This window comes from Conger conger, chromosome 15 (assembly GCF_963514075.1).
Source record: "Conger conger chromosome 15, fConCon1.1, whole genome shotgun sequence".
Taxonomy (NCBI): domain Eukaryota; kingdom Metazoa; phylum Chordata; class Actinopteri; order Anguilliformes; family Congridae; genus Conger; species Conger conger.
The window spans coordinates 39,020,058-39,042,016 of NC_083774.1; the positions used below are offsets into that span (position 1 = coordinate 39,020,058).

General features: G+C 52.5%; 44 non-coding genes across 44 annotated transcripts; 24 read left to right on the forward strand and 20 right to left on the reverse strand.

Moving 5' to 3' along the window:
• Positions 1–305: 305 nt before the first annotated feature.
• Positions 306–377, reverse strand: trnad-guc (transfer RNA aspartic acid (anticodon GUC)). The gene has a single exon. It is a non-coding gene; the product is annotated as a tRNA-Asp (tRNA).
• A 332-nt stretch (positions 378–709) lies between these two features.
• Positions 710–782, forward strand: trnaf-gaa (transfer RNA phenylalanine (anticodon GAA)). Its single transcript has one exon. It is a non-coding gene; the product is annotated as a tRNA-Phe (tRNA).
• A 381-nt stretch (positions 783–1,163) lies between these two features.
• Positions 1,164–1,235, reverse strand: trnad-guc (transfer RNA aspartic acid (anticodon GUC)). Its single transcript has one exon. It is a non-coding gene; the product is annotated as a tRNA-Asp (tRNA).
• Positions 1,236–1,567: 332 nt separating this feature from the next.
• On the forward strand, positions 1,568–1,640 carry trnaf-gaa (transfer RNA phenylalanine (anticodon GAA)). Its single transcript has one exon. It is a non-coding gene; the product is annotated as a tRNA-Phe (tRNA).
• A 381-nt stretch (positions 1,641–2,021) lies between these two features.
• trnad-guc (transfer RNA aspartic acid (anticodon GUC)) lies at positions 2,022–2,093 on the reverse strand. The gene has a single exon. It is a non-coding gene; the product is annotated as a tRNA-Asp (tRNA).
• Positions 2,094–2,425: 332 nt separating this feature from the next.
• Positions 2,426–2,498, forward strand: trnaf-gaa (transfer RNA phenylalanine (anticodon GAA)). Its single transcript has one exon. It is a non-coding gene; the product is annotated as a tRNA-Phe (tRNA).
• A 381-nt stretch (positions 2,499–2,879) lies between these two features.
• On the reverse strand, positions 2,880–2,951 carry trnad-guc (transfer RNA aspartic acid (anticodon GUC)). The gene has a single exon. It is a non-coding gene; the product is annotated as a tRNA-Asp (tRNA).
• Positions 2,952–3,283: 332 nt separating this feature from the next.
• Positions 3,284–3,356, forward strand: trnaf-gaa (transfer RNA phenylalanine (anticodon GAA)). Its single transcript has one exon. It is a non-coding gene; the product is annotated as a tRNA-Phe (tRNA).
• A 381-nt stretch (positions 3,357–3,737) lies between these two features.
• Positions 3,738–3,809, reverse strand: trnad-guc (transfer RNA aspartic acid (anticodon GUC)). Its single transcript has one exon. It is a non-coding gene; the product is annotated as a tRNA-Asp (tRNA).
• Positions 3,810–4,141: 332 nt separating this feature from the next.
• trnaf-gaa (transfer RNA phenylalanine (anticodon GAA)) lies at positions 4,142–4,214 on the forward strand. Its single transcript has one exon. It is a non-coding gene; the product is annotated as a tRNA-Phe (tRNA).
• A 381-nt stretch (positions 4,215–4,595) lies between these two features.
• On the reverse strand, positions 4,596–4,667 carry trnad-guc (transfer RNA aspartic acid (anticodon GUC)). Its single transcript has one exon. It is a non-coding gene; the product is annotated as a tRNA-Asp (tRNA).
• Positions 4,668–4,999: 332 nt separating this feature from the next.
• On the forward strand, positions 5,000–5,072 carry trnaf-gaa (transfer RNA phenylalanine (anticodon GAA)). The gene has a single exon. It is a non-coding gene; the product is annotated as a tRNA-Phe (tRNA).
• Positions 5,073–5,453: 381 nt separating this feature from the next.
• On the reverse strand, positions 5,454–5,525 carry trnad-guc (transfer RNA aspartic acid (anticodon GUC)). Its single transcript has one exon. It is a non-coding gene; the product is annotated as a tRNA-Asp (tRNA).
• A 332-nt stretch (positions 5,526–5,857) lies between these two features.
• Positions 5,858–5,930, forward strand: trnaf-gaa (transfer RNA phenylalanine (anticodon GAA)). Its single transcript has one exon. It is a non-coding gene; the product is annotated as a tRNA-Phe (tRNA).
• Positions 5,931–6,311: 381 nt separating this feature from the next.
• trnad-guc (transfer RNA aspartic acid (anticodon GUC)) lies at positions 6,312–6,383 on the reverse strand. Its single transcript has one exon. It is a non-coding gene; the product is annotated as a tRNA-Asp (tRNA).
• Positions 6,384–6,715: 332 nt separating this feature from the next.
• trnaf-gaa (transfer RNA phenylalanine (anticodon GAA)) lies at positions 6,716–6,788 on the forward strand. The gene has a single exon. It is a non-coding gene; the product is annotated as a tRNA-Phe (tRNA).
• A 381-nt stretch (positions 6,789–7,169) lies between these two features.
• Positions 7,170–7,241, reverse strand: trnad-guc (transfer RNA aspartic acid (anticodon GUC)). Its single transcript has one exon. It is a non-coding gene; the product is annotated as a tRNA-Asp (tRNA).
• A 332-nt stretch (positions 7,242–7,573) lies between these two features.
• Positions 7,574–7,646, forward strand: trnaf-gaa (transfer RNA phenylalanine (anticodon GAA)). The gene has a single exon. It is a non-coding gene; the product is annotated as a tRNA-Phe (tRNA).
• A 381-nt stretch (positions 7,647–8,027) lies between these two features.
• Positions 8,028–8,099, reverse strand: trnad-guc (transfer RNA aspartic acid (anticodon GUC)). The gene has a single exon. It is a non-coding gene; the product is annotated as a tRNA-Asp (tRNA).
• Positions 8,100–8,432: 333 nt separating this feature from the next.
• On the forward strand, positions 8,433–8,505 carry trnaf-gaa (transfer RNA phenylalanine (anticodon GAA)). The gene has a single exon. It is a non-coding gene; the product is annotated as a tRNA-Phe (tRNA).
• A 381-nt stretch (positions 8,506–8,886) lies between these two features.
• trnad-guc (transfer RNA aspartic acid (anticodon GUC)) lies at positions 8,887–8,958 on the reverse strand. The gene has a single exon. It is a non-coding gene; the product is annotated as a tRNA-Asp (tRNA).
• Positions 8,959–9,291: 333 nt separating this feature from the next.
• Positions 9,292–9,364, forward strand: trnaf-gaa (transfer RNA phenylalanine (anticodon GAA)). Its single transcript has one exon. It is a non-coding gene; the product is annotated as a tRNA-Phe (tRNA).
• Positions 9,365–10,149: 785 nt separating this feature from the next.
• Positions 10,150–10,222, forward strand: trnaf-gaa (transfer RNA phenylalanine (anticodon GAA)). The gene has a single exon. It is a non-coding gene; the product is annotated as a tRNA-Phe (tRNA).
• Positions 10,223–10,603: 381 nt separating this feature from the next.
• Positions 10,604–10,675, reverse strand: trnad-guc (transfer RNA aspartic acid (anticodon GUC)). Its single transcript has one exon. It is a non-coding gene; the product is annotated as a tRNA-Asp (tRNA).
• Positions 10,676–11,008: 333 nt separating this feature from the next.
• Positions 11,009–11,081, forward strand: trnaf-gaa (transfer RNA phenylalanine (anticodon GAA)). The gene has a single exon. It is a non-coding gene; the product is annotated as a tRNA-Phe (tRNA).
• A 381-nt stretch (positions 11,082–11,462) lies between these two features.
• On the reverse strand, positions 11,463–11,534 carry trnad-guc (transfer RNA aspartic acid (anticodon GUC)). Its single transcript has one exon. It is a non-coding gene; the product is annotated as a tRNA-Asp (tRNA).
• A 333-nt stretch (positions 11,535–11,867) lies between these two features.
• Positions 11,868–11,940, forward strand: trnaf-gaa (transfer RNA phenylalanine (anticodon GAA)). Its single transcript has one exon. It is a non-coding gene; the product is annotated as a tRNA-Phe (tRNA).
• Positions 11,941–12,321: 381 nt separating this feature from the next.
• On the reverse strand, positions 12,322–12,393 carry trnad-guc (transfer RNA aspartic acid (anticodon GUC)). The gene has a single exon. It is a non-coding gene; the product is annotated as a tRNA-Asp (tRNA).
• Positions 12,394–13,585: 1,192 nt separating this feature from the next.
• Positions 13,586–13,658, forward strand: trnaf-gaa (transfer RNA phenylalanine (anticodon GAA)). Its single transcript has one exon. It is a non-coding gene; the product is annotated as a tRNA-Phe (tRNA).
• A 381-nt stretch (positions 13,659–14,039) lies between these two features.
• trnad-guc (transfer RNA aspartic acid (anticodon GUC)) lies at positions 14,040–14,111 on the reverse strand. The gene has a single exon. It is a non-coding gene; the product is annotated as a tRNA-Asp (tRNA).
• Positions 14,112–14,444: 333 nt separating this feature from the next.
• trnaf-gaa (transfer RNA phenylalanine (anticodon GAA)) lies at positions 14,445–14,517 on the forward strand. Its single transcript has one exon. It is a non-coding gene; the product is annotated as a tRNA-Phe (tRNA).
• A 381-nt stretch (positions 14,518–14,898) lies between these two features.
• Positions 14,899–14,970, reverse strand: trnad-guc (transfer RNA aspartic acid (anticodon GUC)). The gene has a single exon. It is a non-coding gene; the product is annotated as a tRNA-Asp (tRNA).
• Positions 14,971–15,303: 333 nt separating this feature from the next.
• Positions 15,304–15,376, forward strand: trnaf-gaa (transfer RNA phenylalanine (anticodon GAA)). The gene has a single exon. It is a non-coding gene; the product is annotated as a tRNA-Phe (tRNA).
• Positions 15,377–16,160: 784 nt separating this feature from the next.
• On the forward strand, positions 16,161–16,233 carry trnaf-gaa (transfer RNA phenylalanine (anticodon GAA)). The gene has a single exon. It is a non-coding gene; the product is annotated as a tRNA-Phe (tRNA).
• A 381-nt stretch (positions 16,234–16,614) lies between these two features.
• On the reverse strand, positions 16,615–16,686 carry trnad-guc (transfer RNA aspartic acid (anticodon GUC)). The gene has a single exon. It is a non-coding gene; the product is annotated as a tRNA-Asp (tRNA).
• Positions 16,687–17,019: 333 nt separating this feature from the next.
• On the forward strand, positions 17,020–17,092 carry trnaf-gaa (transfer RNA phenylalanine (anticodon GAA)). The gene has a single exon. It is a non-coding gene; the product is annotated as a tRNA-Phe (tRNA).
• Positions 17,093–17,473: 381 nt separating this feature from the next.
• trnad-guc (transfer RNA aspartic acid (anticodon GUC)) lies at positions 17,474–17,545 on the reverse strand. Its single transcript has one exon. It is a non-coding gene; the product is annotated as a tRNA-Asp (tRNA).
• Positions 17,546–17,878: 333 nt separating this feature from the next.
• On the forward strand, positions 17,879–17,951 carry trnaf-gaa (transfer RNA phenylalanine (anticodon GAA)). Its single transcript has one exon. It is a non-coding gene; the product is annotated as a tRNA-Phe (tRNA).
• Positions 17,952–18,736: 785 nt separating this feature from the next.
• On the forward strand, positions 18,737–18,809 carry trnaf-gaa (transfer RNA phenylalanine (anticodon GAA)). The gene has a single exon. It is a non-coding gene; the product is annotated as a tRNA-Phe (tRNA).
• Positions 18,810–19,190: 381 nt separating this feature from the next.
• Positions 19,191–19,262, reverse strand: trnad-guc (transfer RNA aspartic acid (anticodon GUC)). The gene has a single exon. It is a non-coding gene; the product is annotated as a tRNA-Asp (tRNA).
• A 333-nt stretch (positions 19,263–19,595) lies between these two features.
• On the forward strand, positions 19,596–19,668 carry trnaf-gaa (transfer RNA phenylalanine (anticodon GAA)). Its single transcript has one exon. It is a non-coding gene; the product is annotated as a tRNA-Phe (tRNA).
• A 381-nt stretch (positions 19,669–20,049) lies between these two features.
• On the reverse strand, positions 20,050–20,121 carry trnad-guc (transfer RNA aspartic acid (anticodon GUC)). Its single transcript has one exon. It is a non-coding gene; the product is annotated as a tRNA-Asp (tRNA).
• Positions 20,122–20,454: 333 nt separating this feature from the next.
• Positions 20,455–20,527, forward strand: trnaf-gaa (transfer RNA phenylalanine (anticodon GAA)). The gene has a single exon. It is a non-coding gene; the product is annotated as a tRNA-Phe (tRNA).
• Positions 20,528–21,313: 786 nt separating this feature from the next.
• On the forward strand, positions 21,314–21,386 carry trnaf-gaa (transfer RNA phenylalanine (anticodon GAA)). The gene has a single exon. It is a non-coding gene; the product is annotated as a tRNA-Phe (tRNA).
• The last annotated feature ends 573 nt before the right edge of the window (positions 21,387–21,959 follow it).

Consider the following 21,959-nt stretch of genomic DNA (forward strand, 5'->3'; position numbering starts at 1 on the left):
GGTGATAAAACCCCGCTCGCATGACGCAATCAACTTCTGAGGATTTCTGCCATTTTTTTGATAAAGCACTGTGGCAAACAAGTTCCCCAGATTTCACCCTCTACAAAACCCGCCGTGCGGGAACATTGCTGCCAATGGTCATTTGTTCTTCATTTGCGTAGATTACTGACTGTGCAGGAGAAAAGTGAAAAGCCAACATCAAGAGCGCGCTGTTACCCTTTCGCCTCCCCGTGAGAGATGCGGGACAAGACTCCTTTTACCTGAAGTTTGCTTTGTTTTGTCTGTGGGAAGAACAAGAGGGCAAACTCCCCGTCGGGGAATCGAACCCCGGTCTCCCGCGTGACAGGCGGGGATACTGGCCACTATACTAACGAGGAGACGGTGCCGGCTGCCAGGGCGCCCCACAGCGCGCCGGATACATCGATGTCGCTCAGCGATCGTGCTGGGAGGAATTCCAATGGGCCAGAGTTACTACAAGCGAGCAGCAATGTGATACTTGAATTTAAAGACAACTCCAGTCACCTCTTGTTGAGGGATGGCGTATTGGAGGAGAGAAAACTGCCAGAGATAAATTGCTGTGCTTTCTGACAGAGTATCTTTCCTATCATCCATATCTTCGGCAGCACGTGGGCAACTCGGCCATTTTACGCATTGAACCTGCAGCATTGTTGTACCAGCGTCACTCTTCACCGACCGCCCCGCCGAGGGTGCCGAAATAGCTCAGTTGGGAGAGCGTTAGACTGAAGATCTAAAGGTCCCTGGTTCGATCCCGGGTTTCGGCACACTGTCCGCGCCCCCTTTTTTGTGAATTGTCCTGACCTCCCTACCTGAGCCTGCTGACCGCTCAACAGTCTGGTGGGTGATAAAACCCCGCTCGCATGACGCAATCAACTTCTGAGGATTTCGGCCATTTTTTTGATAAAGCACTGTGGCAAACAAGTTCCCCAGATTTCACCCTCTACAAAACCCGCCGTGCGGGAACATTGCTGCCAATGGTCATTTGTTCTTCATTTGCGTAGATTACTGACTGTGCAGGAGAAAAGTGAAAAGCCAACATCAAGAGCGCGCTGTTACCCTTTCGCCTCCCCGTGAGAGATGCGGGACAAGACTCCTTTTACCTGAAGTTTGCTTTGTTTTGTCTGTGGGAAGAACAAGAGGGCAAACTCCCCGTCGGGGAATCGAACCCCGGTCTCCCGCGTGACAGGCGGGGATACTGGCCACTATACTAACGAGGAGACGGTGCCGGCTGCCAGGGCGCCCCACAGCGCCCCGGATACATCGATGTCGCTCAGCGATCGTGCTGGGAGGAATTCCAATGGGCCAGAGTTACTACAAGCGAGCAGCAATGTGATACTTGAATTTAAAGACAACTCCAGTCACCTCTTGTTGAGGGATGGCGTATTGGAGGAGAGAAAACTGCCAGAGATAAATTGCTGTGCTTTCTGACAGAGTATCTTTCCTATCATCCATATCTTCGGCAGCACGTGGGCTACTCGGCCATTTTACGCATTGAACCTGCAGCATTGTTGTACCAGCGTCACTCTTCACCGACCGCTCCACCCAGGGTGCCGAAATAGCTCAGTTGGGAGAGCGTTAGACTGAAGATCTAAAGGTCCCTGGTTCGATCCCGGGTTTCGGCACACTGTCCGCGCCCCCTTTTTTGTGAATTGTCCTGACCTCCCTACCTGAGCCTGCTGACCGCTCAACAGTCTGGTGGGTGATAAAACCCCTCTCGCATGACGCAATCAACTTCTGAGGATTTCTGCCATTTTTTTGATAAAGCACTGTGGCAAACAAGTTCCCCAGATTTCACCCTCTACAAAACCCGCCGTGCGGGAACATTGCTGCCAATGGTCATTTGTTCTTCATTTGCGTAGATTACTGACTGTGCAGGAGAAAAGTGAAAAGCCAACATCAAGAGCGCGCTGTTACCCTTTCGCCTCCCCGTGAGAGATGCGGGACAAGACTCCTTTTACCTGAAGTTTGCTTTGTTTTGTCTGTGGGAAGAACAAGAGGGCAAACTCCCCGTCGGGGAATCGAACCCCGGTCTCCCGCGTGACAGGCGGGGATACTGGCCACTATACTAACGAGGAGACGGTGCCGGCTGCCAGAGCGCCCCACAGCGCGCCGGATACATCGATGTCGCTCAGCGATCGTGCTGGGAGGAATTCCAATGGGCCAGAGTTACTACAAGCGAGCAGCAATGTGATACTTGAATTTAAAGACAACTCCAGTCACCTCTTGTTGAGGGATGGCGTATTGGAGGAGAGAAAACTGCCAGAGATAAATTGCTGTGCTTTCTGACAGAGTATCTTTCCTATCATCCATATCTTCGGCAGCACGTGGGCAACTCGGCCATTTTACGCATTGAACCTGCAGCATTGTTGTACCAGCGTCACTCTTCACCGACCGCCCCGCCGAGGGTGCCGAAATAGCTCAGTTGGGAGAGCGTTAGACTGAAGATCTAAAGGTCCCTGGTTCGATCCCGGGTTTCGGCACACTGTCCGCGCCCCCTTTTTTGTGAATTGTCCTGACCTCCCTACCTGAGCCTGCTGACCGCTCAACAGTCTGGTGGGTGATAAAACCCCGCTCGCATGACGCAATCAACTTCTGAGGATTTCTGCCATTTTTTTGATAAAGCACTGTGGCAAACAAGTTCCCCAGATTTCACCCTCTACAAAACCCGCCGTGCGGGAACATTGCTGCCAATGGTCATTTGTTCTTCATTTGCGTAGATTACTGACTGTGCAGGAGAAAAGTGAAAAGCCAACATCAAGAGCGCGCTGTTACCCTTTCGCCTCCCCGTGAGAGATGCGGGACAAGACTCCTTTTACCTGAAGTTTGCTTTGTTTTGTCTGTGGGAAGAACAAGAGGGCAAACTCCCCGTCGGGGAATCGAACCCCGGTCTCCCGCGTGACAGGCGGGGATACTGGCCACTATACTAACGAGGAGACGGTGCCGGCTGCCAGGGCGCCCCACAGCGCGCCGGATACATCGATGTCGCTCAGCGATCGTGCTGGGAGGAATTCCAATGGGCCAGAGTTACTACAAGCGAGCAGCAATGTGATACTTGAATTTAAAGACAACTCCAGTCACCTCTTGTTGAGGGATGGCGTATTGGAGGAGAGAAAACTGCCAGAGATAAATTGCTGTGCTTTCTGACAGAGTATCTTTCCTATCATCCATATCTTCGGCAGCACGTGGGCAACTCGGCCATTTTACGCATTGAACCTGCAGCATTGTTGTACCAGCGTCACTCTTCACCGACCGCCCCGCCGAGGGTGCCGAAATAGCTCAGTTGGGAGAGCGTTAGACTGAAGATCTAAAGGTCCCTGGTTCGATCCCGGGTTTCGGCACACTGTCCGCGCCCCCTTTTTTGTGAATTGTCCTGACCTCCCTACCTGAGCCTGCTGACCGCTCAACAGTCTGGTGGGTGATAAAACCCCGCTCGCATGACGCAATCAACTTCTGAGGATTTCGGCCATTTTTTTGATAAAGCACTGTGGCAAACAAGTTCCCCAGATTTCACCCTCTACAAAACCCGCCGTGCGGGAACATTGCTGCCAATGGTCATTTGTTCTTCATTTGCGTAGATTACTGACTGTGCAGGAGAAAAGTGAAAAGCCAACATCAAGAGCGCGCTGTTACCCTTTCGCCTCCCCGTGAGAGATGCGGGACAAGACTCCTTTTACCTGAAGTTTGCTTTGTTTTGTCTGTGGGAAGAACAAGAGGGCAAACTCCCCGTCGGGGAATCGAACCCCGGTCTCCCGCGTGACAGGCGGGGATACTGGCCACTATACTAACGAGGAGACGGTGCCGGCTGCCAGGGCGCCCCACAGCGCCCCGGATACATCGATGTCGCTCAGCGATCGTGCTGGGAGGAATTCCAATGGGCCAGAGTTACTACAAGCGAGCAGCAATGTGATACTTGAATTTAAAGACAACTCCAGTCACCTCTTGTTGAGGGATGGCGTATTGGAGGAGAGAAAACTGCCAGAGATAAATTGCTGTGCTTTCTGACAGAGTATCTTTCCTATCATCCATATCTTCGGCAGCACGTGGGCAACTCGGCCATTTTACGCATTGAACCTGCAGCATTGTTGTACCAGCGTCACTCTTCACCGACCGCCCCGCCGAGGGTGCCGAAATAGCTCAGTTGGGAGAGCGTTAGACTGAAGATCTAAAGGTCCCTGGTTCGATCCCGGGTTTCGGCACACTGTCCGCGCCCCCTTTTTTGTGAATTGTCCTGACCTCCCTACCTGAGCCTGCTGACCGCTCAACAGTCTGGTGGGTGATAAAACCCCGCTCGCATGACGCAATCAACTTCTGAGGATTTCGGCCATTTTTTTGATAAAGCACTGTGGCAAACAAGTTCCCCAGATTTCACCCTCTACAAAACCCGCCGTGCGGGAACATTGCTGCCAATGGTCATTTGTTCTTCATTTGCGTAGATTACTGACTGTGCAGGAGAAAAGTGAAAAGCCAACATCAAGAGCGCGCTGTTACCCTTTCGCCTCCCCGTGAGAGATGCGGGACAAGACTCCTTTTACCTGAAGTTTGCTTTGTTTTGTCTGTGGGAAGAACAAGAGGGCAAACTCCCCGTCGGGGAATCGAACCCCGGTCTCCCGCGTGACAGGCGGGGATACTGGCCACTATACTAACGAGGAGACGGTGCCGGCTGCCAGGGCGCCCCACAGCGCGCCGGATACATCGATGTCGCTCAGCGATCGTGCTGGGAGGAATTCCAATGGGCCAGAGTTACTACAAGCGAGCAGCAATGTGATACTTGAATTTAAAGACAACTCCAGTCACCTCTTGTTGAGGGATGGCGTATTGGAGGAGAGAAAACTGCCAGAGATAAATTGCTGTGCTTTCTGACAGAGTATCTTTCCTATCATCCATATCTTCGGCAGCACGTGGGCAACTCGGCCATTTTACGCATTGAACCTGCAGCATTGTTGTACCAGCGTCACTCTTCACCGACCGCCCCGCCGAGGGTGCCGAAATAGCTCAGTTGGGAGAGCGTTAGACTGAAGATCTAAAGGTCCCTGGTTCGATCCCGGGTTTCGGCACACTGTCCGCGCCCCCTTTTTTGTGAATTGTCCTGACCTCCCTACCTGAGCCTGCTGACCGCTCAACAGTCTGGTGGGTGATAAAACCCCGCTCGCATGACGCAATCAACTTCTGAGGATTTCGGCCATTTTTTTGATAAAGCACTGTGGCAAACAAGTTCCCCAGATTTCACCCTCTACAAAACCCGCCGTGCGGGAACATTGCTGCCAATGGTCATTTGTTCTTCATTTGCGTAGATTACTGACTGTGCAGGAGAAAAGTGAAAAGCCAACATCAAGAGCGCGCTGTTACCCTTTCGCCTCCCCGTGAGAGATGCGGGACAAGACTCCTTTTACCTGAAGTTTGCTTTGTTTTGTCTGTGGGAAGAACAAGAGGGCAAACTCCCCGTCGGGGAATCGAACCCCGGTCTCCCGCGTGACAGGCGGGGATACTGGCCACTATACTAACGAGGAGACGGTGCCGGCTGCCAGGGCGCCCCACAGCGCCCCGGATACATCGATGTCGCTCAGCGATCGTGCTGGGAGGAATTCCAATGGGCCAGAGTTACTACAAGCGAGCAGCAATGTGATACTTGAATTTAAAGACAACTCCAGTCACCTCTTGTTGAGGGATGGCGTATTGGAGGAGAGAAAACTGCCAGAGATAAATTGCTGTGCTTTCTGACAGAGTATCTTTCCTATCATCCATATCTTCGGCAGCACGTGGGCAACTCGGCCATTTTACGCATTGAACCTGCAGCATTGTTGTACCAGCGTCACTCTTCACCGACCGCCCCGCCGAGGGTGCCGAAATAGCTCAGTTGGGAGAGCGTTAGACTGAAGATCTAAAGGTCCCTGGTTCGATCCCGGGTTTCGGCACACTGTCCGCGCCCCCTTTTTTGTGAATTGTCCTGACCTCCCTACCTGAGCCTGCTGACCGCTCAACAGTCTGGTGGGTGATAAAACCCCGCTCGCATGACGCAATCAACTTCTGAGGATTTCGGCCATTTTTTTGATAAAGCACTGTGGCAAACAAGTTCCCCAGATTTCACCCTCTACAAAACCCGCCGTGCGGGAACATTGCTGCCAATGGTCATTTGTTCTTCATTTGCGTAGATTACTGACTGTGCAGGAGAAAAGTGAAAAGCCAACATCAAGAGCGCGCTGTTACCCTTTCGCCTCCCCGTGAGAGATGCGGGACAAGACTCCTTTTACCTGAAGTTTGCTTTGTTTTGTCTGTGGGAAGAACAAGAGGGCAAACTCCCCGTCGGGGAATCGAACCCCGGTCTCCCGCGTGACAGGCGGGGATACTGGCCACTATACTAACGAGGAGACGGTGCCGGCTGCCAGGGCGCCCCACAGCGCGCCGGATACATCGATGTCGCTCAGCGATCGTGCTGGGAGGAATTCCAATGGGCCAGAGTTACTACAAGCGAGCAGCAATGTGATACTTGAATTTAAAGACAACTCCAGTCACCTCTTGTTGAGGGATGGCGTATTGGAGGAGAGAAAACTGCCAGAGATAAATTGCTGTGCTTTCTGACAGAGTATCTTTCCTATCATCCATATCTTCGGCAGCACGTGGGCAACTCGGCCATTTTACGCATTGAACCTGCAGCATTGTTGTACCAGCGTCACTCTTCACCGACCGCCCCGCCGAGGGTGCCGAAATAGCTCAGTTGGGAGAGCGTTAGACTGAAGATCTAAAGGTCCCTGGTTCGATCCCGGGTTTCGGCACACTGTCCGCGCCCCCTTTTTTGTGAATTGTCCTGACCTCCCTACCTGAGCCTGCTGACCGCTCAACAGTCTGGTGGGTGATAAAACCCCGCTCGCATGACGCAATCAACTTCTGAGGATTTCTGCCATTTTTTTGATAAAGCACTGTGGCAAACAAGTTCCCCAGATTTCACCCTCTACAAAACCCGCCGTGCGGGAACATTGCTGCCAATGGTCATTTGTTCTTCATTTGCGTAGATTACTGACTGTGCAGGAGAAAAGTGAAAAGCCAACATCAAGAGCGCGCTGTTACCCTTTCGCCTCCCCGTGAGAGATGCGGGACAAGACTCCTTTTACCTGAAGTTTGCTTTGTTTTGTCTGTGGGAAGAACAAGAGGGCAAACTCCCCGTCGGGGAATCGAACCCCGGTCTCCCGCGTGACAGGCGGGGATACTGGCCACTATACTAACGAGGAGACGGTGCCGGCTGCCAGGGCGCCCCACAGCGCGCCGGATACATCGATGTCGCTCAGCGATCGTGCTGGGAGGAATTCCAATGGGCCAGAGTTACTACAAGCGAGCAGCAATGTGATACTTGAATTTAAAGACAACTCCAGTCACCTCTTGTTGAGGGATGGCGTATTGGAGGAGAGAAAACTGCCAGAGATAAATTGCTGTGCTTTCTGACAGAGTATCTTTCCTATCATCCATATCTTCGGCAGCACGTGGGCAACTCGGCCATTTTACGCATTGAACCTGCAGCATTGTTGTACCAGCGTCACTCTTCACCGACCGCCCCGCCGAGGGTGCCGAAATAGCTCAGTTGGGAGAGCGTTAGACTGAAGATCTAAAGGTCCCTGGTTCGATCCCGGGTTTCGGCACACTGTCCGCGCCCCCTTTTTTGTGAATTGTCCTGACCTCCCTACCTGAGCCTGCTGACCGCTCAACAGTCTGGTGGGTGATAAAACCCCGCTCGCATGACGCAATCAACTTCTGAGGATTTCTGCCATTTTTTTGATAAAGCACTGTGGCAAACAAGTTCCCCAGATTTCACCCTCTACAAAACCCGCCGTGCGGGAACATTGCTGCCAATGGTCATTTGTTCTTCATTTGCGTAGATTACTGACTGTGCAGGAGAAAAGTGAAAAGCCAACATCAAGAGCGCGCTGTTACCCTTTCGCCTCCCCGTGAGAGATGCGGGACAAGACTCCTTTTACCTGAAGTTTGCTTTGTTTTGTCTGTGGGAAGAACAAGAGGGCAAACTCCCCGTCGGGGAATCGAACCCCGGTCTCCCGCGTGACAGGCGGGGATACTGGCCACTATACTAACGAGGAGACGGTGCCGGCTGCCAGAGCGCCCCACAGCGCGCCGGATACATCGATGTCGCTCAGCGATCGTGCTGGGAGGAATTCCAATGGGCCAGAGTTACTACAAGCGAGCAGCAATGTGATACTTGAATTTAAAGACAACTCCAGTCACCTCTTGTTGAGGGATGGCTGTATTGGAGGAGAGAAAACTGCCAGAGATAAATTGCTGTGCTTTCTGACAGAGTATCTTTCCTATCATCCATATCTTCGGCAGCACGTGGGCTACTCGGCCATTTTACGCATTGAACCTGCAGCATTGTTGTACCAGCGTCACTCTTCACCGACCGCCCCGCCGAGGGTGCCGAAATAGCTCAGTTGGGAGAGCGTTAGACTGAAGATCTAAAGGTCCCTGGTTCGATCCCGGGTTTCGGCACACTGTCCGCGCCCCCTTTTTTGTGAATTGTCCTGACCTCCCTACCTGAGCCTGCTGACCGCTCAACAGTCTGGTGGGTGATAAAACCCCGCTCGCATGACGCAATCAACTTCTGAGGATTTCTGCCATTTTTTTGATAAAGCACTGTGGCAAACAAGTTCCCCAGATTTCACCCTCTACAAAACCCGCCGTGCGGGAACATTGCTGCCAATGGTCATTTGTTCTTCATTTGCGTAGATTACTGACTGTGCAGGAGAAAAGTGAAAAGCCAACATCAAGAGCGCGCTGTTACCCTTTCGCCTCCCCGTGAGAGATGCGGGACAAGACTCCTTTTACCTGAAGTTTGCTTTGTTTTGTCTGTGGGAAGAACAAGAGGGCAAACTCCCCGTCGGGGAATCGAACCCCGGTCTCCCGCGTGACAGGCGGGGATACTGGCCACTATACTAACGAGGAGACGGTGCCGGCTGCCAGAGCGCCCCACAGCGCGCCGGATACATCGATGTCGCTCAGCGATCGTGCTGGGAGGAATTCCAATGGGCCAGAGTTACTACAAGCGAGCAGCAATGTGATACTTGAATTTAAAGACAACTCCAGTCACCTCTTGTTGAGGGATGGCGTTATTGGAGGAGAGAAAACTGCCAGAGATAAATTGCTGTGCTTTCTGACAGAGTATCTTTCCTATCATCCATATCTTCGGCAGCACGTGGGCTACTCGGCCATTTTACGCATTGAACCTGCAGCATTGTTGTACCAGCGTCACTCTTCACCGACCGCCCCGCCGAGGGTGCCGAAATAGCTCAGTTGGGAGAGCGTTAGACTGAAGATCTAAAGGTCCCTGGTTCGATCCCGGGTTTCGGCACACTGTCCGCGCCCCCTTTTTTGTGAATTGTCCTGACCTCCCTACCTGAGCCTGCTGACCGCTCAACAGTCTGGTGGGTGATAAAACCCCGCTCGCATGACGCAATCAACTTCTGAGGATTTCTGCCATTTTTTTGATAAAGCACTGTGGCAAACAAGTTCCCCAGATTTCACCCTCTACAAAACCCGCCGTGCGGGAACATTGCTGCCAATGGTCATTTGTTCTTCATTTGCGTAGATTACTGACTGTGCAGGAGAAAAGTGAAAAGCCAACATCAAGAGCGCGCTGTTACCCTTTCGCCTCCCTGTGAGAGATGCGGGACAAGACTCCTTTTACCTGAAGTTTGCTTTGTTTTGTCTGTGGGAAGAACAAGAGGGCAAACTCCCCGTCGGGGAATCGAACCCCGGTCTCCCGCGTGACAGGCTGGGATACTGGCCACTATACTAACGAGGAGACGGTGCCGGCTGCCAGGGCGCCCCACAGCGCGCCGGATACATCGATGTCGCTCAGCGATCGTGCTGGGAGGAATTCCAATGGGCCAGAGTTACTACAAGCGAGCAGCAATGTGATACTTGAATTTAAAGACAACTCCAGTCACCTCTTGTTGAGGGATGGCGTATTGGAGGAGAGAAAACTGCCAGAGATAAATTGCTGTGCTTTCTGACAGAGTATCTTTCCTATCATCCATATCTTCGGCAGCACGTGGGCAACTCGGCCATTTTACGCATTGAACCTGCAGCATTGTTGTACCAGCGTCACTCTTCACCGACCGCCCCGCCGAGGGTGCCGAAATAGCTCAGTTGGGAGAGCGTTAGACTGAAGATCTAAAGGTCCCTGGTTCGATCCCGGGTTTCGGCACACTGTCCGCGCCCCCTTTTTTGTGAATTGTCCTGACCTCCCTACCTGAGCCTGCTGACCGCTCAACAGTCTGGTGGGTGATAAAACCCCGCTCGCATGACGCAATCAACTTCTGAGGATTTCTGCCATTTTTTTGATAAAGCACTGTGGCAAACAAGTTCCCCAGATTTCACCCTCTACAAAACCCGCCGTGCGGGAACATTGCTGCCAATGGTCATTTGTTCTTCATTTGCGTAGATTACTGACTGTGCAGGAGAAAAGTGAAAAGCCAACATCAAGAGCGTGCTGTTACCCTTTCGCCTCCCCGTGAGAGATGCGGGACAAGACTCCTTTTACCTGAAGTTTGCTTTGTTTTGTCTGTGGGAAGAACAAGAGGGCAAACTCCCCGTCGGGGAATCGAACCCCGGTCTCCCGCGTGACAGGCGGGGATACTGGCCACTATACTAACGAGGAGACGGTGCCGGCTGCCAGGGCGCCCCACAGCGCGCCGGATACATCGATGTCGCTCAGCGATCGTGCTGGGAGGAATTCCAATGGGCCAGAGTTACTACAAGCGAGCAGCAATGTGATACTTGAATTTAAAGACAACTCCAGTCACCTCTTGTTGAGGGATGGCTGTATTGGAGGAGAGAAAACTGCCAGAGATAAATTGCTGTGCTTTCTGACAGAGTATCTTTCCTATCATCCATATCTTCGGCAGCACGTGGGCTACTCGGCCATTTTACGCATTGAACCTGCAGCATTGTTGTACCAGCGTCACTCTTCACCGACCGCCCCGCCGAGGGTGCCGAAATAGCTCAGTTGGGAGAGCGTTAGACTGAAGATCTAAAGGTCCCTGGTTCGATCCCGGGTTTCGGCACACTGTCCGCGCCCCCTTTTTTGTGAATTGTCCTGACCTCCCTACCTGAGCCTGCTGACCGCTCAACAGTCTGGTGGGTGATAAAACCCCGCTCGCATGACGCAATCAACTTCTGAGGATTTCTGCCATTTTTTTGATAAAGCACTGTGGCAAACAAGTTCCCCAGATTTCACCCTCTACAAAACCCGCCGTGCGGGAACATTGCTGCCAATGGTCATTTGTTCTTCATTTGCGTAGATTACTGACTGTGCAGGAGAAAAGTGAAAAGCCAACATCAAGAGCGCGCTGTTACCCTTTCGCCTCCCCGTGAGAGATGCGGGACAAGACTCCTTTTACCTGAAGTTTGCTTTGTTTTGTCTGTGGGAAGAACAAGAGGGCAAACTCCCCGTCGGGGAATCGAACCCCGGTCTCCCGCGTGACAGGCGGGGATACTGGCCACTATACTAACGAGGAGACGGTGCCGGCTGCCAGAGCGCCCCACAGCGCGCCGGATACATCGATGTCGCTCAGCGATCGTGCTGGGAGGAATTCCAATGGGCCAGAGTTACTACAAGCGAGCAGCAATGTGATACTTGAATTTAAAGACAACTCCAGTCACCTCTTGTTGAGGGATGGCGTTATTGGAGGAGAGAAAACTGCCAGAGATAAATTGCTGTGCTTTCTGACAGAGTATCTTTCCTATCATCCATATCTTCGGCAGCACGTGGGCAACTCGGCCATTTTACGCATTGAACCTGCAGCATTGTTGTACCAGCGTCACTCTTCACCGACCGCCCCGCCGAGGGTGCCGAAATAGCTCAGTTGGGAGAGCGTTAGACTGAAGATCTAAAGGTCCCTGGTTCGATCCCGGGTTTCGGCACACTGTCCGCGCCCCCTTTTTTGTGAATTGTCCTGACCTCCCTACCTGAGCCTGCTGACCGCTCAACAGTCTGGTGGGTGATAAAACCCCGCTCGCATGACGCAATCAACTTCTGAGGATTTCTGCCATTTTTTTGATAAAGCACTGTGGCAAACAAGTTCCCCAGATTTCACCCTCTACAAAACCCGCCGTGCGGGAACATTGCTGCCAATGGTCATTTGTTCTTCATTTGCGTAGATTACTGACTGTGCAGGAGAAAAGTGAAAAGCCAACATCAAGAGCGCGCTGTTACCCTTTCGCCTCCCCGTGAGAGATGCGGGACAAGACTCCTTTTACCTGAAGTTTGCTTTGTTTTGTCTGTGGGAAGAACAAGAGGGCAAACTCCCCGTCGGGGAATCGAACCCCGGTCTCCCGCGTGACAGGCGGGGATACTGGCCACTATACTAACGAGGAGACGGTGCCGGCTGCCAGAGCGCCCCACAGCGCGCCGGATACATCGATGTCGCTCAGCGATCGTGCTGGGAGGAATTCCAATGGGCCAGAGTTACTACAAGCGAGCAGCAATGTGATACTTGAATTTAAAGACAACTCCAGTCACCTCTTGTTGAGGGATGGCGTTATTGGAGGAGAGAAAACTGCCAGAGATAAATTGCTGTGCTTTCTGAGACAGAGTATCTTTCCTATCATCCATATCTTCGGCAGCACGTGGGCAACTCGGCCATTTTACGCATTGAACCTGCAGCATTGTTGTACCAGCGTCACTCTTCACCGACCGCCCCGCCGAGGGTGCCGAAATAGCTCAGTTGGGAGAGCGTTAGACTGAAGATCTAAGGTCCCTGGTTCGATCCCGGGTTTCGGCACACTGTCCGCGCCCCTTTTTTGTGAATTGTCCTGACCTCCCTACCTGAGCCTGCTGACCGCTCAACAGTCTGGTGGGTGATAAAACCCCGCTCGCATGACGCAATCAACTTCTGAGGATTTCTGCCATTTTTTTGATAAAGCACTGTGGCAAACAAGTTCCCCAGATTTCACCCTCTACAAAACCCGCCGTGCGGGAACATTGCTGCCAATGGTCATTTGTTCTTCATTTGCGTAGATTACTGACTGTGCAGGAGAAAAGTGAAAAGCCAACATCAAGAGCGCGCTGTTACCCTTTCGCCTCCCTGTGAGAGATGCGGGACAAGACTCCTTTTACCTGAAGTTTGCTTTGTTTTGTCTGTGGGAAGAACAAGAGGGCAAACTCCCCGTCGGGGAATCGAACCCCCGGTCTCCCGCGTGACAGGCTGGGATACTGGCCACTATACTAACGAGGAGACGGTGCCGGCTGCCAGGGCGCCCCACAGCGCGCCGGATACATCGATGTCGCTCAGCGATCGTGCTGGGAGGAATTCCAATGGGCCAGAGTTACTACAAGCGAGCAGCAATGTGATACTTGAATTTAAAGACAACTCCAGTCACCTCTTGTTGAGGGATGGCGTATTGGAGGAGAGAAAACTGCCAGAGATAAATTGCTGTGCTTTCTGACAGAGTATCTTTCCTATCATCCATATCTTCGGCAGCACGTGGGCTACTCGGCCATTTTACGCATTGAACCTGCAGCATTGTTGTACCAGCGTCACTCTTCACCGACCGCCCCGCCGAGGGTGCCGAAATAGCTCAGTTGGGAGAGCGTTAGACTGAAGATCTAAAGGTCCCTGGTTCGATCCCGGGTTTCGGCACACTGTCCGCGCCCCCTTTTTTGTGAATTGTCCTGACCTCCCTACCTGAGCCTGCTGACCGCTCAACAGTCTGGTGGGTGATAAAACCCCGCTCGCATGACGCAATCAACTTCTGAGGATTTCTGCCATTTTTTTGATAAAGCACTGTGGCAAACAAGTTCCCCAGATTTCACCCTCTACAAAACCCGCCGTGCGGGAACATTGCTGCCAATGGTCATTTGTTCTTCATTTGCGTAGATTACTGACTGTGCAGGAGAAAAGTGAAAAGCCAACATCAAGAGCGCGCTGTTACCCTTTCGCCTCCCCGTGAGAGATGCGGGACAAGACTCCTTTTACCTGAAGTTTGCTTTGTTTTGTCTGTGGGAAGAACAAGAGGGCAAACTCCCCGTCGGGGAATCGAACCCCGGTCTCCCGCGTGACAGGCGGGGATACTGGCCACTATACTAACGAGGAGACGGTGCCGGCTGCCAGGGCGCCCCACAGCGCGCCGGATACATCGATGTCGCTCAGCGATCGTGCTGGGAGGAATTCCAATGGGCCAGAGTTACTACAAGCGAGCAGCAATGTGATACTTGAATTTAAAGACAACTCCAGTCACCTCTTGTTGAGGGATGGCTGTATTGGAGGAGAGAAAACTGCCAGAGATAAATTGCTGTGCTTTCTGACAGAGTATCTTTCCTATCATCCATATCTTCGGCAGCACGTGGGCTACTCGGCCATTTTACGCATTGAACCTGCAGCATTGTTGTACCAGCGTCACTCTTCACCGACCGCCCCGCCGAGGGTGCCGAAATAGCTCAGTTGGGAGAGCGTTAGACTGAAGATCTAAAGGTCCCTGGTTCGATCCCGGGTTTCGGCACACTGTCCGCGCCCCCTTTTTTGTGAATTGTCCTGACCTCCCTACCTGAGCCTGCTGACCGCTCAACAGTCTGGTGGGTGATAAAACCCCGCTCGCATGACGCAATCAACTTCTGAGGATTTCTGCCATTTTTTTGATAAAGCACTGTGGCAAACAAGTTCCCCAGATTTCACCCTCTACAAAACCCGCCGTGCGGGAACATTGCTGCCAATGGTCATTTGTTCTTCATTTGCGTAGATTACTGACTGTGCAGGAGAAAAGTGAAAAGCCAACATCAAGAGCGCGCTGTTACCCTTTCGCCTCCCCGTGAGAGATGCGGGACAAGACTCCTTTTACCTGAAGTTTGCTTTGTTTTGTCTGTGGGAAGAACAAGAGGGCAAACTCCCCGTCGGGGAATCGAACCCCGGTCTCCCGCGTGACAGGCGGGGATACTGGCCACTATACTAACGAGGAGACGGTGCCGGCTGCCAGAGCGCCCCACAGCGCGCCGGATACATCGATGTCGCTCAGCGATCGTGCTGGGAGGAATTCCAATGGGCCAGAGTTACTACAAGCGAGCAGCAATGTGATACTTGAATTTAAAGACAACTCCAGTCACCTCTTGTTGAGGGATGGCTGTATTGGAGGAGAGAAAACTGCCAGAGATAAATTGCTGTGCTTTCTGACAGAGTATCTTTCCTATCATCCATATCTTCGGCAGCACGTGGGCTACTCGGCCATTTTACGCATTGAACCTGCAGCATTGTTGTACCAGCGTCACTCTTCACCGACCGCCCCGCCGAGGGTGCCGAAATAGCTCAGTTGGGAGAGCGTTAGACTGAAGATCTAAAGGTCCCTGGTTCGATCCCGGGTTTCGGCACACTGTCCGCGCCCCCTTTTTTGTGAATTGTCCTGACCTCCCTACCTGAGCCTGCTGACCGCTCAACAGTCTGGTGGGTGATAAAACCCCGCTCGCATGACGCAATCAACTTCTGAGGATTTCGGCCATTTTTTTGATAAAGCACTGTGGCAAACAAGTTCCCCAGATTTCACCCTCTACAAAACCCGCCGTGCGGGAACATTGCTGCCAATGGTCATTTGTTCTTCATTTGCGTAGATTACTGACTGTGCAGGAGAAAAGTGAAAAGCCAACATCAAGAGCGCGCTGTTACCCTTTCGCCTCCCCGTGAGAGATGCGGGACAAGACTCCTTTTACCTGAAGTTTGCTTTGTTTTGTCTGTGGGAAGAACAAGAGGGCAAACTCCCGTCGGGGAATCGAACCCCGGTCTCCCGCGTGACAGGCGGGGATACTGGCCACTATACTAACGAGGAGACGGTGCCGGCTGCCAGGGCGCCCCACAGCGCGCCGGATACATCGATGTCGCTCAGCGATCGTGCTGGGAGGAATTCCAATGGGCCAGAGTTACTACAAGCGAGCAGCAATGTGATACTTGAATTTAAAGACAACTCCAGTCACCTCTTGTTGAGGGATGGCGTATTGGAGGAGAGAAAACTGCCAGAGATAAATTGCTGTGCTTTCTGACAGAGTATCTTTCCTATCATCCATATCTTCGGCAGCACGTGGGCAACTCGGCCATTTTACGCATTGAACCTGCAGCATTGTTGTACCAGCGTCACTCTTCACCGACCGCCCCGCCGAGGGTGCCGAAATAGCTCAGTTGGGAGAGCGTTAGACTGAAGATCTAAAGGTCCCTGGTTCGATCCCGGGTTTCGGCACACTGTCCGCGCCCCCTTTTTTGTGAATTGTCCTGACCTCCCTACCTGAGCCTGCTGACCGCTCAACAGTCTGGTGGGTGATAAAACCCCGCTCGCATGACGCAATCAACTTCTGAGGATTTCTGCCATTTTTTTGATAAAGCACTGTGGCAAACAAGTTCCCCAGATTTCACCCTCTACAAAACCCGCCGTGCGGGAACATTGCTGCCAATGGTCATTTGTTCTTCATTTGCGTAGATTACTGACTGTGCAGGAGAAAAGTGAAAAGCCAACATCAAGAGCGCGCTGTTACCCTTTCGCCTCCCCGTGAGAGATGCGGGACAAGACTCCTTTTACCTGAAGTTTGCTTTGTTTTGTCTGTGGGAAGAACAAGAGGGCAAACTCCCCGTCGGGGAATCGAACCCCGGTCTCCCGCGTGACAGGCGGGGATACTGGCCACTATACTAACGAGGAGACGGTGCCGGCTGCCAGAGCGCCCCACAGCGCGCCGGATACATCGATGTCGCTCAGCGATCGTGCTGGGAGGAATTCCAATGGGCCAGAGTTACTACAAGCGAGCAGCAATGTGATACTTGAATTTAAAGACAACTCCAGTCACCTCTTGTTGAGGGATGGCTGTATTGGAGGAGAGAAAACTGCCAGAGATAAATTGCTGTGCTTTCTGACAGAGTATCTTTCCTATCATCCATATCTTCGGCAGCACGTGGGCTACTCGGCCATTTTACGCATTGAACCTGCAGCATTGTTGTACCAGCGTCACTCTTCACCGACCGCCCCGCCGAGGGTGCCGAAATAGCTCAGTTGGGAGAGCGTTAGACTGAAGATCTAAAGGTCCCTGGTTCGATCCCGGGTTTCGGCACACTGTCCGCGCCCCCTTTTTTGTGAATTGTCCTGACCTCCCTACCTGAGCCTGCTGACCGCTCAACAGTCTGGTGGGTGATAAAACCCCGCTCGCATGACGCAATCAACTTCTGAGGATTTCTGCCATTTTTTTGATAAAGCACTGTGGCAAACAAGTTCCCCAGATTTCACCCTCTACAAAACCCGCCGTGCGGGAACATTGCTGCCAATGGTCATTTGTTCTTCATTTGCGTAGATTACTGACTGTGCAGGAGAAAAGTGAAAAGCCAACATCAAGAGCGCGCTGTTACCCTTTCGCCTCCCCGTGAGAGATGCGGGACAAGACTCCTTTTACCTGAAGTTTGCTTTGTTTTGTCTGTGGGAAGAACAAGAGGGCAAACTCCCCGTCGGGGAATCGAACCCCGGTCTCCCGCGTGACAGGCGGGGATACTGGCCACTATACTAACGAGGAGACGGTGCCGGCTGCCAGAGCGCCCCACAGCGCGCCGGATACATCGATGTCGCTCAGCGATCGTGCTGGGAGGAATTCCAATGGGCCAGAGTTACTACAAGCGAGCAGCAATGTGATACTTGAATTTAAAGACAACTCCAGTCACCTCTTGTTGAGGGATGGCGTTATTGGAGGAGAGAAAACTGCCAGAGATAAATTGCTGTGCTTTCTGACAGAGTATCTTTCCTATCATCCATATCTTCGGCAGCACGTGGGCTACTCGGCCATTTTACGCATTGAACCTGCAGCATTGTTGTACCAGCGTCACTCTTCACCGACCGCCCCGCCGAGGGTGCCGAAATAGCTCAGTTGGGAGAGCGTTAGACTGAAGATCTAAAGGTCCCTGGTTCGATCCCGGGTTTCGGCACACTGTCCGCGCCCCCTTTTTTGTGAATTGTCCTGACCTCCCTACCTGAGCCTGCTGACCGCTCAACAGTCTGGTGGGTGATAAAACCCCGCTCGCATGACGCAATCAACTTCTGAGGATTTCTGCCATTTTTTTGATAAAGCACTGTGGCAAACAAGTTCCCCAGATTTCACCCTCTACAAAACCCGCCGTGCGGGAACATTGCTGCCAATGGTCATTTGTTCTTCATTTGCGTAGATTACTGACTGTGCAGGAGAAAAGTGAAAAGCCAACATCAAGAGCGCGCTGTTACCCTTTCGCCTCCCTGTGAGAGATGCGGGACAAGACTCCTTTTACCTGAAGTTTGCTTTGTTTTGTCTGTGGGAAGAACAAGAGGGCAAACTCCCCGTCGGGGAATCGAACCCCGGTCTCCCGCGTGACAGGCTGGGATACTGGCCACTATACTAACGAGGAGACGGTGCCGGCTGCCAGGGCGCCCCACAGCGCGCCGGATACATCGATGTCGCTCAGCGATCGTGCTGGGAGGAATTCCAATGGGCCAGAGTTACTACAAGCGAGCAGCAATGTGATACTTGAATTTAAAGACAACTCCAGTCACCTCTTGTTGAGGGATGGCGTATTGGAGGAGAGAAAACTGCCAGAGATAAATTGCTGTGCTTTCTGACAGAGTATCTTTCCTATCATCCATATCTTCGGCAGCACGTGGGCAACTCGGCCATTTTACGCATTGAACCTGCAGCATTGTTGTACCAGCGTCACTCTTCACCGACCGCCCCGCCGAGGGTGCCGAAATAGCTCAGTTGGGAGAGCGTTAGACTGAAGATCTAAAGGTCCCTGGTTCGATCCCGGGTTTCGGCACACTGTCCGCGCCCCCTTTTTTGTGAATTGTCCTGACCTCCCTACCTGAGCCTGCTGACCGCTCAACAGTCTGGTGGGTGATAAAACCCCGCTCGCATGACGCAATCAACTTCTGAGGATTTCTGCCATTTTTTTGATAAAGCACTGTGGCAAACAAGTTCCCCAGATTTCACCCTCTACAAAACCCGCCGTGCGGGAACATTGCTGCCAATGGTCATTTGTTCTTCATTTGCGTAGATTACTGACTGTGCAGGAGAAAAGTGAAAAGCCAACATCAAGAGCGCGCTGTTACCCTTTCGCCTCCCCGTGAGAGATGCGGGACAAGACTCCTTTTACCTGAAGTTTGCTTTGTTTTGTCTGTGGGAAGAACAAGAGGGCAAACTCCCCGTCGGGGAATCGAACCCCGGTCTCCCGCGTGACAGGCGGGGATACTGGCCACTATACTAACGAGGAGACGGTGCCGGCTGCCAGGGCGCCCCACAGCGCGCCGGATACATCGATGTCGCTCAGCGATCGTGCTGGGAGGAATTCCAATGGGCCAGAGTTACTACAAGCGAGCAGCAATGTGATACTTGAATTTAAAGACAACTCCAGTCACCTCTTGTTGAGGGATGGCTGTATTGGAGGAGAGAAAACTGCCAGAGATAAATTGCTGTGCTTTCTGACAGAGTATCTTTCCTATCATCCATATCTTCGGCAGCACGTGGGCTACTCGGCCATTTTACGCATTGAACCTGCAGCATTGTTGTACCAGCGTCACTCTTCACCGACCGCCCCGCCGAGGGTGCCGAAATAGCTCAGTTGGGAGAGCGTTAGACTGAAGATCTAAAGGTCCCTGGTTCGATCCCGGGTTTCGGCACACTGTCCGCGCCCCCTTTTTTGTGAATTGTCCTGACCTCCCTACCTGAGCCTGCTGACCGCTCAACAGTCTGGTGGGTGATAAAACCCCGCTCGCATGACGCAATCAACTTCTGAGGATTTCTGCCATTTTTTTGATAAAGCACTGTGGCAAACAAGTTCCCCAGATTTCACCCTCTACAAAACCCGCCGTGCGGGAACATTGCTGCCAATGGTCATTTGTTCTTCATTTGCGTAGATTACTGACTGTGCAGGAGAAAAGTGAAAAGCCAACATCAAGAGCGCGCTGTTACCCTTTCGCCTCCCCGTGAGAGATGCGGGACAAGACTCCTTTTACCTGAAGTTTGCTTTGTTTTGTCTGTGGGAAGAACAAGAGGGCAAACTCCCCGTCGGGGAATCGAACCCCGGTCTCCCGCGTGACAGGCGGGGATACTGGCCACTATACTAACGAGGAGACGGTGCCGGCTGCCAGAGCGCCCCACAGCGCGCCGGATACATCGATGTCGCTCAGCGATCGTGCTGGGAGGAATTCCAATGGGCCAGAGTTACTACAAGCGAGCAGCAATGTGATACTTGAATTTAAAGACAACTCCAGTCACCTCTTGTTGAGGGATGGCGTTATTGGAGGAGAGAAAACTGCCAGAGATAAATTGCTGTGCTTTCTGACAGAGTATCTTTCCTATCATCCATATCTTCGGCAGCACGTGGGCAACTCGGCCATTTTACGCATTGAACCTGCAGCATTGTTGTACCAGCGTCACTCTTCACCGACCGCCCCGCCGAGGGTGCCGAAATAGCTCAGTTGGGAGAGCGTTAGACTGAAGATCTAAAGGTCCCTGGTTCGATCCCGGGTTTCGGCACACTGTCCGCGCCCCCTTTTTTGTGAATTGTCCTGACCTCCCTACCTGAGCCTGCTGACCGCTCAACAGTCTGGTGGGTGATAAAACCCCGCTCGCATGACGCAATCAACTTCTGAGGATTTCTGCCATTTTTTTGATAAAGCACTGTGGCAAACAAGTTCCCCAGATTTCACCCTCTACAAAACCCGCCGTGCGGGAACATTGCTGCCAATGGTCATTTGTTCTTCATTTGCGTAGATTACTGACTGTGCAGGAGAAAAGTGAAAAGCCAACATCAAGAGCGCGCTGTTACCCTTTCGCCTCCCCGTGAGAGATGCGGGACAAGACTCCTTTTACCTGAAGTTTGCTTTGTTTTGTCTGTGGGAAGAACAAGAGGGCAAACTCCCCGTCGGGGAATCGAACCCCGGTCTCCCGCGTGACAGGCGGGGATACTGGCCACTATACTAACGAGGAGACGGTGCCGGCTGCCAGAGCGCCCCACAGCGCGCCGGATACATCGATGTCGCTCAGCGATCGTGCTGGGAGGAATTCCAATGGGCCAGAGTTACTACAAGCGAGCAGCAATGTGATACTTGAATTTAAAGACAACTCCAGTCACCTCTTGTTGAGGGATGGCGTTATTGGAGGAGAGAAAACTGCCAGAGATAAATTGCTGTGCTTTCTGACAGAGTATCTTTCCTATCATCCATATCTTCGGCAGCACGTGGGCAACTCGGCCATTTTACGCATTGAACCTGCAGCATTGTTGTACCAGCGTCACTCTTCACCGACCGCCCCGCCGAGGGTGCCGAAATAGCTCAGTTGGGAGAGCGTTAGACTGAAGATCTAAAGGTCCCTGGTTCGATCCCGGGTTTCGGCACACTGTCCGCGCCCCCTTTTTTGTGAATTGTCCTGACCTCCCTACCTGAGCCTGCTGACCGCTCAACAGTCTGGTGGGTGATAAAACCCCGCTCGCATGACGCAATCAACTTCTGAGGATTTCTGCCATTTTTTTGATAAAGCACTGTGGCAAACAAGTTCCCCAGATTTCACCCTCTACAAAACCCGCCGTGCGGGAACATTGCTGCCAATGGTCATTTGTTCTTCATTTGCGTAGATTACTGACTGTGCAGGAGAAAAGTGAAAAGCCAACATCAAGAGCGCGCTGTTACCCTTTCGCCTCCCTGTGAGAGATGCGGGACAAGACTCCTTTTACCTGAAGTTTGCTTTGTTTTGTCTGTGGGAAGAACAAGAGGGCAAACTCCCCGTCGGGGAATCGAACCCCGGTCTCCCGCGTGACAGGCTGGGATACTGGCCACTATACTAACGAGGAGACGGTGCCGGCTGCCAGGGCGCCCCACAGCGCGCCGGATACATCGATGTCGCTCAGCGATCGTGCTGGGAGGAATTCCAATGGGCCAGAGTTACTACAAGCGAGCAGCAATGTGATACT